The sequence below is a fragment of the Mastigoproctus giganteus genome, chromosome 12, assembly GCF_048544385.1.
Source record: "Mastigoproctus giganteus isolate SK-2022 chromosome 12, ASM4854438v1, whole genome shotgun sequence".
In the NCBI taxonomy this organism is placed as follows: domain Eukaryota; kingdom Metazoa; phylum Arthropoda; class Arachnida; order Uropygi; family Thelyphonidae; genus Mastigoproctus; species Mastigoproctus giganteus.
The window spans coordinates 151,624,734-151,637,898 of NC_143586.1; the positions used below are offsets into that span (position 1 = coordinate 151,624,734).

At 37.6% G+C, this 13,165-nt stretch overlaps 1 protein-coding gene across 1 annotated transcript in view; it reads left to right on the forward strand.

Annotated features, from left to right (window-relative positions):
• The first annotated feature begins 8,415 nt into the window (after positions 1-8,415).
• The window catches only part of LOC150077517 (diuretic hormone class 2-like), an 87,144-nt gene continuing 82,394 nt past the window's right edge, over positions 8,416-13,165 (forward strand). The window contains exon 1 of the mRNA XM_090386432.1: positions 8,416-8,557. The gene's annotated coding sequence lies outside the window, so the exon portion shown is untranslated. The remainder of the gene's footprint in view (positions 8,558-13,165) is intronic.

Sequence of the window (13,165 nt, forward strand, 5' to 3'; positions counted from 1 at the left end):
ACCAAGGAATTAAACCTCACAAGGCGCCTCCGTAGCCAAGTGGGAAGGAGCAGCAGCAGTGCGTAGCACACGCTTCTTGATTACACCGGGGTTCGAGTCCGTCACCACCAAATACGGAGGATGCGGAAAGGTCAAGGGAATGACCACCGCATATTCCCGGAGCAATATGACCTTAGTTGCTAAAGGTCCTAAAAACCAAATAACAAACCTCACAACTGAGTCTACCTGAAGTCACAATCTCTATAACAACCCACAGATGTATCCACCTGACGTGACAATCTCATTCTATACATGAACATGACATGAATAAGGTAACTGGACCTGACCTGGAAGTGACCAACTAAAAAATAATAATAATAATAATAAAAATAATAAAAAAGAAATCACACTGTGACAACCCGATTAGACAACCTCATCCAGCACAGGCATTTGACAACCTGATCAAGACAACAAGACTACCATGCAAGGGCTCAGAAAAATGACAGCAGCACATTGCTGCCACCTAGCCATATGGCGATCTGGGCTGGTAACCTTGACCAGCCTGCTTTCATTCCTATTGCTTGGCAGGGGGGAGGGAGATGGCTCGCTGTCTTCTCCTCCTCCCATCCCCCTTTTCCCTCTGGTGGGGCATGGGCATGCCCCACTGACAACAGGGGCCATCTACCCTATCGGCCCCTTACTTCTCTTTCTTCCCCCTATCCTGCAGTCTCCCTACCCTTCTCTTTGACTATACACCGCGAAAGCCCCACACATCCAAATATAAATTAACACCAAAATTATTTCTCACCCCATTAGGCCTCTAGAACTTGGCATTTTAGCGTACAACCCCATGGTCATTTCGGCGAACAAACCCCACATACTATCTCTTAATAGCGATCTTGCAATAATATCACCGCGATTATCTTTTTGGGCACAACATACTACACAGCACATGATCCACACACTTTTAAATCTCTGGTCTTGACAGAGTACTGTCCCTCGATACAGCGAACACTCCCGGAGATGGGAGAAATTCCTGGTGCCGTTTGACCCTCAACATACTTTGTACTTGATTTTCTCCGGGGAACGAATCGTCTATTCTGACATCAGAGGAAATATTCAGCCTTCTTCAGGACTTTATTTAAAAGGCATTTATCCGTCATATACAGATTATGCGTTTTTGAGACTCCAGTGATTTCTCTGCTCGGGCTTCAATCTGTCCTGAAGACTCCAGTTGAAGAAAATACCTGGACCACAAATTTACACTGCTGTCGAGTACAGCTCCAACTGCTGAACTCTTAAATCCTTCCTGAACCTTCTCTTCACCATCAACTGCTAACCTCAGACTGGTCTGAGTTGGATTTATTGATGGCACAGACTTGTTTGTGCAGGATTCTTCCATATATATATATATATATATATATTTTTTTTTTTTCAACCACCTTCTTTTGATTTCGTCTGTCCTAACAGGCGTCTGCTGGCTTAAGGTTTCTGGAGAGGGATTACTTTTTATTTGTTGAATCTCAAGTTTGCTTGGGGCACTCAGTACAAGATTGTAATCAGACACTGGGCAGGCTTTCCAGATGATCGCCTTCCTGCTGACCAAGTGCCAAAATCAACAGAACACGACAACATCTGCACTGCACGAACACACCTTTCTTGCAGTTTACAGAGTAGTGTATCATCAGTATTCCATAGCTAAGTTGAGCCAAAGTTCTGGGATCAACCTATATAAGATACTATACATGTTCCCTTGCCTTCGTGGTTAGCACAGTTTGTAGGATCATCATCCTCCCCAAATCAGGTGGAAAAGATCTGGGTCCGAATCCCGTTGATGACAGAGGAATTTTTATCGGATTTTTTCACAAGGTGGCTGAGTTAGTCGGTCTCAGGCGAGGACAGCATGGTTTCTTTTCCCGGAAACTCTAGTTTTTCGTCCAGCAAAACAGAAAATTAGCCACAGAACACGCAAATGAAATGCAATGTGCACGGAGCAATAAAGCCCAATAAGAACAACGTCCCCTCTTCCCATCACATAATTGAAAATGGTATTAAAATAATTCAAACTTTATCTGCCCGCTCTCCTTTACACAAGATTAATGACAACACGTACGCTGTGTTTCCTTTAATGTATCTCAACATTTGAGATCAATTTCTGACTCAGATTTCACCATTTAAAATGTTTGGAAAAACGGAGGAGGCAACTAAATTAAAGCTGGTAATTGCTCGTTTAATTATTATTTAAACGTTGTGTTAATTATTCTTTAACTTCTCACTTAATTGCTTTAAATATATAATTAAAACAATCACTCTGACTGCGCCTGAAACCCTATTACTACGAATGAAGGTTTCATGGTGTTTCTCTCCCAGGATTTTCCAACAGCTTAACAGCTGCAGTTTGAAAGTGCAAGTAATAGGAAAAGCTGTTCCATTTATTTGGAAGTGTGAGTGCGTGCTGAAGGTGCTCTGAACTAATTTTACGAAGTGAATAATATTACAGTTATCTTGGATAAAAATTTAAAGTAATATCAGGGCAGATATATGAGATTATTTCGTGTGGATAAACATCTTTTGACGTGTAGAAATGTGTTGAAGACGCTTACGGTCTCCACTGATGAGCAGAGTATGCAGCATATTGTTTAGTTCATGCTATCGATAAGTGATGGGCAGTGGGGGTTTAGTGATAGGATGGAGACAGCGACAATCGTCATCATTGCCCAGAGAGCAACCACGTACATGGAGCTCCGTTTGTGTTAGTTGCTGACGGCACCAGGGGGTTTCCCCACCTCCACTGTGCATGGTGCTCTGTGGGCAGAAGTGACAATGGGGAGGGGGAGATCTGAAAACATTGAATTCTGAGCCATTCAAAGTTCAACACTCTCATACACCAAAACCGGGCAGTTGATGGTATCAGATGCCTCCGACATATCTGGGGTTGAGTTGTACAGAGGCAGGAGATAACTTTAAGGAAGACCAAACAGTCGACTATTTTTAAAGGAGAATATTTTATTTAATATTTAAAAGATTGAACGCTAAATAATGAAATCGTTTATCAGTCTGTAAAGTGTGTTCAACTAGTTAACCTATCTGATATACACCAGCTTATTCCAATTCTGAAAAACGAGTCCATTTGCACATGGTTACTGTTGAAATGTCATATTATTTATTAATTACCTTCCTTGGATTCATTTTAGTTATGTCTCACTGTATACACCTTAATAGCACTTCTAAGTATTAATATGGTTCAATCAAATTACTTTAAGGGTCTGTCAATTCCGTGGTAATTTCTATTGCATTAATTAAATCAATTTATAACTCCTGACACATTGACACTGAATCCTAATGACTTTTCTCCTAATTACGTGTTCTGATACTCTTAACTCTAACGTTAAATCGGAGATGTAAATTAGGAGGAAAGAGTAAGCTATATAGTAATGTGTATATACAATTAGTATGGCATTTCCATTAATACTAGCACATGAATTCGGATTATAGTATGTAAAAGGTCGCAGCACGCAAACAGATTAAACAATATAAGGTTAAAAAATTAAAAGGAAATGTCAACATAAATTCGTTGTTTTGTTTTGTTTTTTGAAATGAGAGATCGTAGTAATGATCCCTCGATGATAAACGGTGGCAAAGTAAATGCAGATATTTGGGCGAGCATTGCTCTTTCACTGTAAGGAACTACTGGAGAGGATAGAAAGTTTCACCCTTCTGTTCCCATCAAAATCTTAGAAAGAAGTAAAGTTCCTTAAAGGGCGAAGAATCATTATGGATTATCGGTGCATTGACTGCTGAGCTTATCGAGTCAACTTGAAAATATCTGTCCTGACGACTACACTACTGGGTAAAAGCTTGTAATAAAGACACTTAGCCAGTAATATTCCAAATTAGGGCAATTGTGAAAGCGACGTTTGGAACATGTAGAGGATTCTGAGGAGCTGAAATCGCGAATGATCGATTCGTCGTTGTTTTCCAATGAGATGGATGTATATTAAGAGTAACTGTTCCAAAAGTTAAAGCAGTGGATTTACTAAGTACTGGTATGGTCAAAATATTTATGATACACAGAGATATAGTATCAAACAAATCGCGACACGACGTCCTGGAAGGTATAAGGGCCACTTCCATAAAACCGTTAAAAATGTTAGACACAGAATTGTCCAGAATATCTATGTAGGAGATAGTAGCATTCATGGTTCCCTCCACTATAACCAGTGGCCATTGTCCTTACCACGAGAAAAACCCTAGATTATGGGAACTATTTCCCCACAACTTAGCGGAAGGGACACCATATCCCTTCCCCTATTGATTAAAAAACATTTCTTAATCAATTATGTAAGAATTATTGCCAGTTACGTTTCTGCAGAACTTTCTCAAATATTATTGTTATCTGTTGAAGGACATTAAATACATCTTCTACCTTATTTAATTCACGTATGGTAGATAACTAACAATTCAGCAAGGATACGTTATCATGAATGTCATCAATTATGTGAGAAAAATACTGATCACATTCTTAAGATGAGACAGGACTCAAACCTACATTCATAGTAATGTCTTTCAAGACACCGTTCATCTATTCAAGTTCAAAAGTAAATTAATGGTTACTGGAGAAACCTGTTATAGAAATGCTCGGTTTATGATTGCTTTGTGAGCAGGAAATGATCCTGAAGGGATCGCATCTTTATCGAAAAATCGATTGATTTCATTGTATTGTGTTATTATACACTCTTTACTGAGAAAAACATCACTAAGCAAGAAAACTTAAGGAAGAAGAGAAAATTACAGGCAAACAAGGGGCAACTCAGTCAGGGTCTGGTTTTGTTTTCTTAAATTAACTGAAATTAAAATTGATAATAAAAAATATATCTCTTGGAAAAGCAACCACTGTTTAAGCATGACACTTAAACCGATTGTATTTTATACGCATCCGCCAAGTTGCCAATTCATCCTTCCAATCAGAAGGATGAATTGGATGAACAGTATAACGAACAAAATTTGATATAAAATTTAATAAGAACACTTGTTGAAAAGTTAGTTAGTTATTTGGTTTTTAGGAGCATTAGCAACTAAGGCCATATTGCTCCGGGATATGCGGTGGTCATTCCCTGACCTTTCCACATCCTCTGTATTTGGTGGTGACAGGTTCGAACCCCGGTCTAATCAAGAAGCATGTGCTATGCACTGCTGCTCCTTCCCACCTGGCTACGGAGGCGCCTTGTTGAAAAGTGGAACAATAAAGTTTGTTTTTACTTAGGCTGGCCTTACTGCGAAATAAATTCTAAACATTATTTGGTCAGCGACGTCTCCCCGTTTTTAACAATAAACGATTTAATCAAGAGGTCAATCTAGCCTTCAGAAAGAACCAAGGAGCCTATGGAAGAATTGAAGATCACGTAGCCTTCGAAAAGAAGGAATCCTTTCCTAAAAATGAAACTGCGAGTGTACATCATGGTGTTAGAGGGAAAATCTGTCAATCAAACGGATTGGATATCGATACCGGTGGTACCAATTAATATTTTGAATTAAAGGAACCTATTCTTCATTCTTGGGTCGATTTTACAATTCAAAACATTGGAAATAAAAAAAAAAATGTATCAGTCACAATTACACCTATTTAATATTACTTTGGGAAGCATCCGTTCTCTGGACTTCCATATTTAGAAGTCCGGAGAACGGATATTTTATACGCAAATTTTAAAAACCAGCGGCTTCTCGTTTGAGCAAGTTCCAAATTTTACCTACCTCTAGGTTTGCAGATAAACCAGTCCAACTGTGTTGCTAATGAAATTAAGTCCAGTATCCTGAATGGAAACAGAAGTTTAAATGCACATGAAATACTAATGGAGTCCAGAGTATCGAACAGACATTTAAAATTAAGAATGTACAAAAGGCTCATTAGCCGGGTTGGGAAGCTTGGACATTAACGAGTAAAGATGAGCAGTTGTTGAGTGTTCGAGCATAGAATTTTACGAAACGTTTTTGGGCCCATACCAGACGTTGATGGATCCTGGAGGATCAGAATGGACCATGAACTTGACCATCTTATTCAGGTTGCAGACATCGTCAGATTTGTGAAGAGCCAGAGACTTGCCTGGTTGGGACATGTTATGAGATGTTTGCAGAAGTTGTTGAAGCACCGAGACTGTGAAAATATGTTAAAAAAGGGGGTTATGCCATTTTAAATTCCCATGATTTGGGGGGATCCTACAAACCCTGTGATGGACACTTTTGCTTAATTAATGTAGAGGGATAAGAAGGACATTGTGTATCCTAATATTCCATCTGCCATTAGACTACATGGAGATAACCTATCGATTCCACGCTGCCCACTTATATTGGAGAATGTAGCAGCAAAGAGAGCGCTGAAAGTAGTTTCTGAAGATGAAACTGATGTCTACACGCCTGGAGACATTGACAAGGATTATTTTTATTTTTGAAATTAAGACAAATTACGAGGTACACCCACTATTTTCAGATTTTTGTTTTAATACATTTTGTCAAAGATATATGAAATTTCTTCGCTAAATGGAATGAATAAGCACTTATTCTTAATTTTGTGAAACTCAATAGCCATTTATAATTTACTCAAATTATTCTGAAAAAAAAATCTATAATGTTCATAGGTTTCAAAAGATTGCATTATTATTGAGATTGTAACAAATATAAGCCACTGTTCGTAGTGTAACAGATGCAGTAAACCCAAGTATGTAATGAAGCCCGTCTACTATTTGCTATTAGTAGAGCGCATACTTTAAATTCTCAAATTACGTTAGCAACTTTCCCAACTATTCTTGATTAATTACTAAGAGCCCCAATCATCAGGCTGAAGTCAATCACCACGTTGAAATAAAACTGCCTATTCAAATTTTAAATGTACTCAAAATGGGATTAAAACAAAATCTAGCAAAACATGTTTGTTGTGTTTACTCTTTATTCCCTGCACTGCTCATTAATTCATGGACAAGAGCACGGAGGACAATCGCTTAAACTGTGTTTGTGCTGTTAAAGTCTAATATTTTTTACCCACAAGCAGAGAGAAGCGTTCCTGGTTCCACGCTAAAGGAGTCTCATCGATAATGTTTCATATTTGAGTAGTGTTTGTATTGGTACTCAGCGCCAAGGTAGTTAAGACCATGAGACGTTACTATATTATGTTTATTCTTTATTCGATCGATATGTTTGCTGAATGAGGCCTCAAAACTGTTCCATTCTGAGGAGATTCGAACTCGGGACTTTTTCCAGAGTTCGAATTGGAGAAATCCGATTCAGATCTTTACAAACTCGTTTGGAGAGATATCGGCCCGAATCCCTCCGAAGGCTGAAGGAACTTCTAAAGACATCTTCAATTGGAACTGTAGTTGAACAGTCTGAGGCGGAGGAAATTAGATTTTCCCGTGAGTTATTCCAGGTTTTTCATCCCTCAACAACACGCAAATAGGTTAATAAGAAATAAAAGAGAACCAATTTAGGTATCTGGAGAAAATACATGCTCTTTCAATGGAAAAATGAAAGTGAACTCTTTCAAAAAAAGCATTCAGAGCATAATGGGTTAATAAATTCAGATTACTGCGAATTTTATCTGATTAATGTTTATACTCCTTCCTTTAACACTTAGAGTGCATTTATTATCGATTATCTGCAAACATCGACATACCCTTGGTTCCAACTGTTTCGAATAACCGGGATTCCATCGTATTTGCAAAGTAGCGAATTAACTGCGCAGCTGATAATCAATTTTCTGAACTGGTATTTTGTCTTCTAGCTAATTTTAATCTTATTTCAGTTAATGGTCGATTTGAAAATGAAACTATTCGAAGGTTTTTTTCGAAAAATTGTTGCTTTTCACTTTGCCAAATTTCATATTAAAAGAAAGAACAAGATACACAGAAATTTCGTAATAAAAAAACGGTATAATTTCTATTAACTGTACGAATTCTGTTAACAACCATTTCATTCTTTAATATGTTGGTAGTTTTAATGACTGCGATCAGCGCAAATGATAAAAAAAAGACAGTTCTGATGTACGTAATTCTTGACCATTAGTGCTGTCACTGTATTTAGCGGAAATTTGGTAAAATATAGTTCTGGTCTCACGGTACTGTCAATGTTCAGACACATTCCAGACCTCAATACGAAAACTATTAAATGATGACGCCGTAAATGGCAAACAGCTGACGGTTATTTAGACAAAAGACAGAACGGCGACTCAGAAGTTACTCTCCCTTCTCTCTCTTTCTTTCCCACAAACACTCTTCCCCATCGACACTCGTCTAATGCTTTAATAAGTTGGATAATTTCTTTCGACAGCGTCAGCTATAGACCATTTGGCACACGAGCGTGACGTTTGAAAACGTCACTGGGCTCCTCCCGCCAACGAAAGCGCGATATATAAAACTGTAGTGATGGAACATCGGAGCCCCAACAGCAGCGAGTCAGAGAAAGGGTGAAAAGTAGGCACGTGCAGTTGTCTGTTCTCAAACAATCCATATTCCTCCAACCACATCTCTTCCACATAAGTGTGCGTCTTCCTCTACGGTTAAACCTGATATCGGACCGCACAGCGCTAGAGGTAAGTTTCTTTTTTCCCCCTTCTTCGAAGGTTTATCATTTTACAGATGTTGGTATAGCGGACATTTATTTAAACGCGTTAATAAATTTTAACCTTTTCTTTTTCACCATCACGCGAATGAGCTTTGTATCTTTGCTATTAATTTCCCTTTCTCCTGTTCTTAGAGTGTTTTGACTTTTGAATACGAGAACTGACTGAAGAATTCGCTGCCCTTAAATATGTACGCGCCTTCTATTGTACCTGCCATCATCCGAGATACGTCTTTAACCTTCTCATCTGAAACACCGCCATCAAAAGTAATTTCCATATAAGTTTAATAACATCGATAACGGCTGTGAATTATTTAAAGTTAAAATATACAAAAGGGCATCGAATTGTAGCGAAAAATGTGAAAGACATTCGTGTGGTTATCTCATAGGATGAGCTTCTTAGTTTATATAATAAGGGTTTTCTCTTCACGAATATCTATTGATTTTTCGCAATCGATTATATTATTATTCTGTGAAATTAATATATTCTGAAAAAAGTTCCAGCGCAGTTTGGAAATAAAATAACTATCAAATGCTGTCGTGCTTCAAGAGCTCAACGTATTTAAGAGAAAGCCGAGATTCAAATTAAAAGTGATGTATTGCTATATAAGAAGAGAAGAAGTTTACTAAGCTTTAGAGTATACAAAAAAAAAAGCATTTTCATCATTCGAATTACTGTATAAATGGCACCCCAGGTGTAAACATTTTTTACGTTTGCTTCTCGTGAAATATTTTCAAGGTCACTAACTGAACTTCCTACTCCTCGCTCAACTGCATAGCTAGAGTGGGTAAGCTTATTGAATGACCATTCTACTATATTATAGAACCCAGTTTTACATCTTTCTCTAGAAACGTACAAGCAGTTCTTTAGACATTACCTAGAACCTTATCAATCTCAATACATCTTTCCGATTGATTAGTTGGTTGGTTGGCTTCCACCATCAATTTTGCCAATTCCAGCGCTATAACAATAAGATTTCACTGCCATTTTTGAATCGGTTGTCGCTGAAAGAAAAGTTTTGTTCTTATTGGACCATTCATTAGGATTAGAGCAAATACCATTTCCACAAATATTTTAATGCTGTTTCGGGAGGTCAAGGAATGTTTGTTATGAGTAAATGGGAACAGTCCTGACCATATTGGAGCTTGGTTAACTGGTTCTGGAGTCATTTTGGCACATCGAATAGAGGCGATTCATTATATGCCACTGTTCATAAGAACGCGTAGAAGGCTCCCCCTTACCTTGGCCATCATGCTCCAGTTCATATGGAATGCTGCTTCATAGATTTTCTTAATAAGCGGATGTGTTTATGGGCCGTTTTACATGTATGCGATCTGAGAAACCCAGAATAAATCAGTAATGAGAAATGCCTATTCCCAATCTGTTATGTACAATTCTGATTGAAGAAACTTTAAGGTATCCTCCTACTCTCCGAAGGGATTTGAACCCAGACCACCAAACAAGTGAAAAATCCAGTACATTATTACTGGATTGAAAATCAATATTGCATTAATTTTCTAACAAAAACTGTAATATCATTGAAGTCCTTTCTAAAGTCCTATAAATGTCCTGAAAGATACAGCAGGTTATTCATATATTATACGATGTCGAAAGATGCAGTATTTATTAATTTTCATAAATATACATCAAATGATGTGCGTTCTAATACCATAGTTTGCATAAAGCAATCAGAGAGAGCAGTTAATACAATTTAATATAAAAAAAAGCATATGCTGATGTGTTTCTGAAAGTGACGTTAAATTTACTTCTTGATAAGAATTCTGTTTTGACTTACTAGGAAGGCAATTATCAGGAAATACAATTCAAAACGGATCCCCTTGGCAGCATCGGCATTAAGCGAAATATGTGGAAATAATCAGAGTTATATCTGCGGTGAAAGGAAACTGCATTAAGAATATGATAATTTTACTTCGAATAATTAAAATTCAATCTAATGATCGGTTACTCAAGGGAGCATATGCAGGAACAGCGAAATCCCAGATAGGAATGATTAGTTAAGAATAGCCGATCAAATTATTTCGAACATCAAATTTTAAAATTACCGATGGTGCAGTAAGCTTTCTGTAAACTGGTAATTTCGGAATTGCGCGTTGTGTTTGAGGGTGGTGGGGAGGGGATTAGCATCAGATGAAAATGACACTGACAAATTAAATAAATAAATTATTTATTTAAAAAAGGTTAGAGAGAGGCGGTTCTAGTCCATTTGGCGATGGAAAAACATTTATTTATTTAGTTCTTAAATTTTATAAGTGTTATTATTATCTTCTATGGTGATTCAGCAATAAGAGTGGAAGGCTACAATGAAGTATCTCTGTATTCGTTTCAAATTCCTCCTTTGGAATCCAGATACATAAAAAGAAAATCTTCTTTATTCAAACAGGATCGAGCGAGGAGCTCTAAATAAGCTGATTAATGTAGAAGACATTTGGATTATCCAATTGATCATCACTTGATTAAGTATTTTAAAAATATTATAAATTCTATTCAAGTATAACTTCAATAAAGACGCAAAAGCAATGATAGATGTTAATGCTCACAACGGTTCTTCAAAATACTGAAATAATTCATTAAATGTCTGTTTACAACATTCTTTTGAGGAACTGCTCAGATTTCATGCCGACTTTGTTTTCAGAAGTACAGCAATTGAAAAATTATCAGACATATTCTCTGACAAGACCTGTAGAAGTTCAGAACAAGTGCCGATAACACCATGAGAAATCGTTATGTGGAGTCTGTTGCGTACATTTTGTGGCATCTTTATACGTACTGTCGGATGGAAGCTCGAATTATCAGTTAATTACGTTCATGCCTAATGAACTAACCATTAAAAAATATTAAACACAACGTCATTTAAATACCACCAATCAATTTATTATTGTAAGATAATCATTATACATTGGGAGGTTTAGAATTTTAGCCCTTTACTAACTTGAAATTCTCATGTGATTTCTCTTCATCCCACCCTCTCCAATCCTCCAACGTTTCTGTCTTTCGTAAGAAAGTGCTCCAGAGTGATAGAGAGCTATTGCGGAGGAGTATCTCAGTGTACTAGTTGAATCAAATAAGATTGCTATGCTTTTCTGTGTTCAATTTTCGATCACGAGAATCATTCGGCTCCCACTGAAAACGAGGCCAAATACTTGGTTAAGGTAACAGAAGTCATCCGCGAGCTGACGAGAAGCCCGTAAATTTCGAAACAGCTGTCTTGGCAATGTCTCCAATTTTTAAATGTATAGCGGATTCACCTTTACTCGTGATGCTATTAAATTTAAAAAGATATTAGCAACTTGGGCAGAACTGTGGATAGCGGTACATTGTGATACACCAAAAATATTTCAAAGGTGGTGGAATCCAAAGAGAGAGACTTCGCGCAAAGTGACGGGGCTTTTTCCTCTTTGAAGGCGATGGCAGTTTCACTGCGCATCTGTATCTTAGGCGATATTGCGCCAATATACTGACCGTGCATATTGTGTTCAGGTTGGTGGTGGAAAGATTCTACATAGGGCAGTGAATACGGAACATAGGTGGAAGCCAACTCAGTGGTAGTTGATGATTATCAGCTATTCAATTGAAATTTTAATAGTTCATAGCGAACTGAAAGCCAAGGATCAACCAACAAATACCACATCGACCCAATAACCCTGTCAATTTTCTAAAATTGACAGGGTTATTGGGGCGATGTGGTATTTAGAAAAAAAATAATCTTTCCGAAACCAGTTTGGTGGCAACAGAATGGAGAAGAAATACGAAGATACCACTTTTGTTATTAACTACTGCATCAAAAGTTTTGCTATATAATATTAAGTGATGTGAAATAATTTTTGACTAAGAGTTTACTTAAACCGAGACAGCTGGTACATGTATAAGCATTATACCAGCTCTCTCAAACCAGCTAAGTTCCTTACTTAAAGAATTTATTAAAATATATAAAAGAGGGATTAATTGAGTTGATGGATTTTAGGAGTAAAAGCGACTAAGACCGTATTGCTCTGTGTATACTGCCCAAAAATTGCGTGTTCTGTGATCGATTTTCTGATTGGTGGACAAAAAACCCGAGTTTCCGGGAGAAAAAAACCATGCTATCCTCACCTGAAACCAACTAACTCAGTCACGTTGTGAAAAATACCCATAATTCCTCCCATCATCGACGGGATTCGAATCCAGGTCTTTTCCACCCGGTATGGAGAGGACGGCCATCCTACCAACATGAGGGCGGATTAATTGAGATGGCACATCCAAAAATTAAATCTCTGAAGTCTATACCCGAATCGAAACAATATCCTTGACTATAAGTGAATACGTTATTACAATTAAGTTTTCACAGTAACCAAATTTTCATTTACCAATCTGATTATAATACAGAAATACCAATATTGGGTCGAATGAAAGAGACTTTCCTAAATTCTTCCCTAATCTGTTATCACCTTTGTAGAACTTCTGCCATGCCTCTTCCTGATGGCTTCTGTGTTTAGAGACAGAAGTCCTTTTCTAAACGCATTAATCGCTTAGAAAATCGCTCTTCAGGACAATTCTCTGTTCCGCTCCAACTGAATAGAT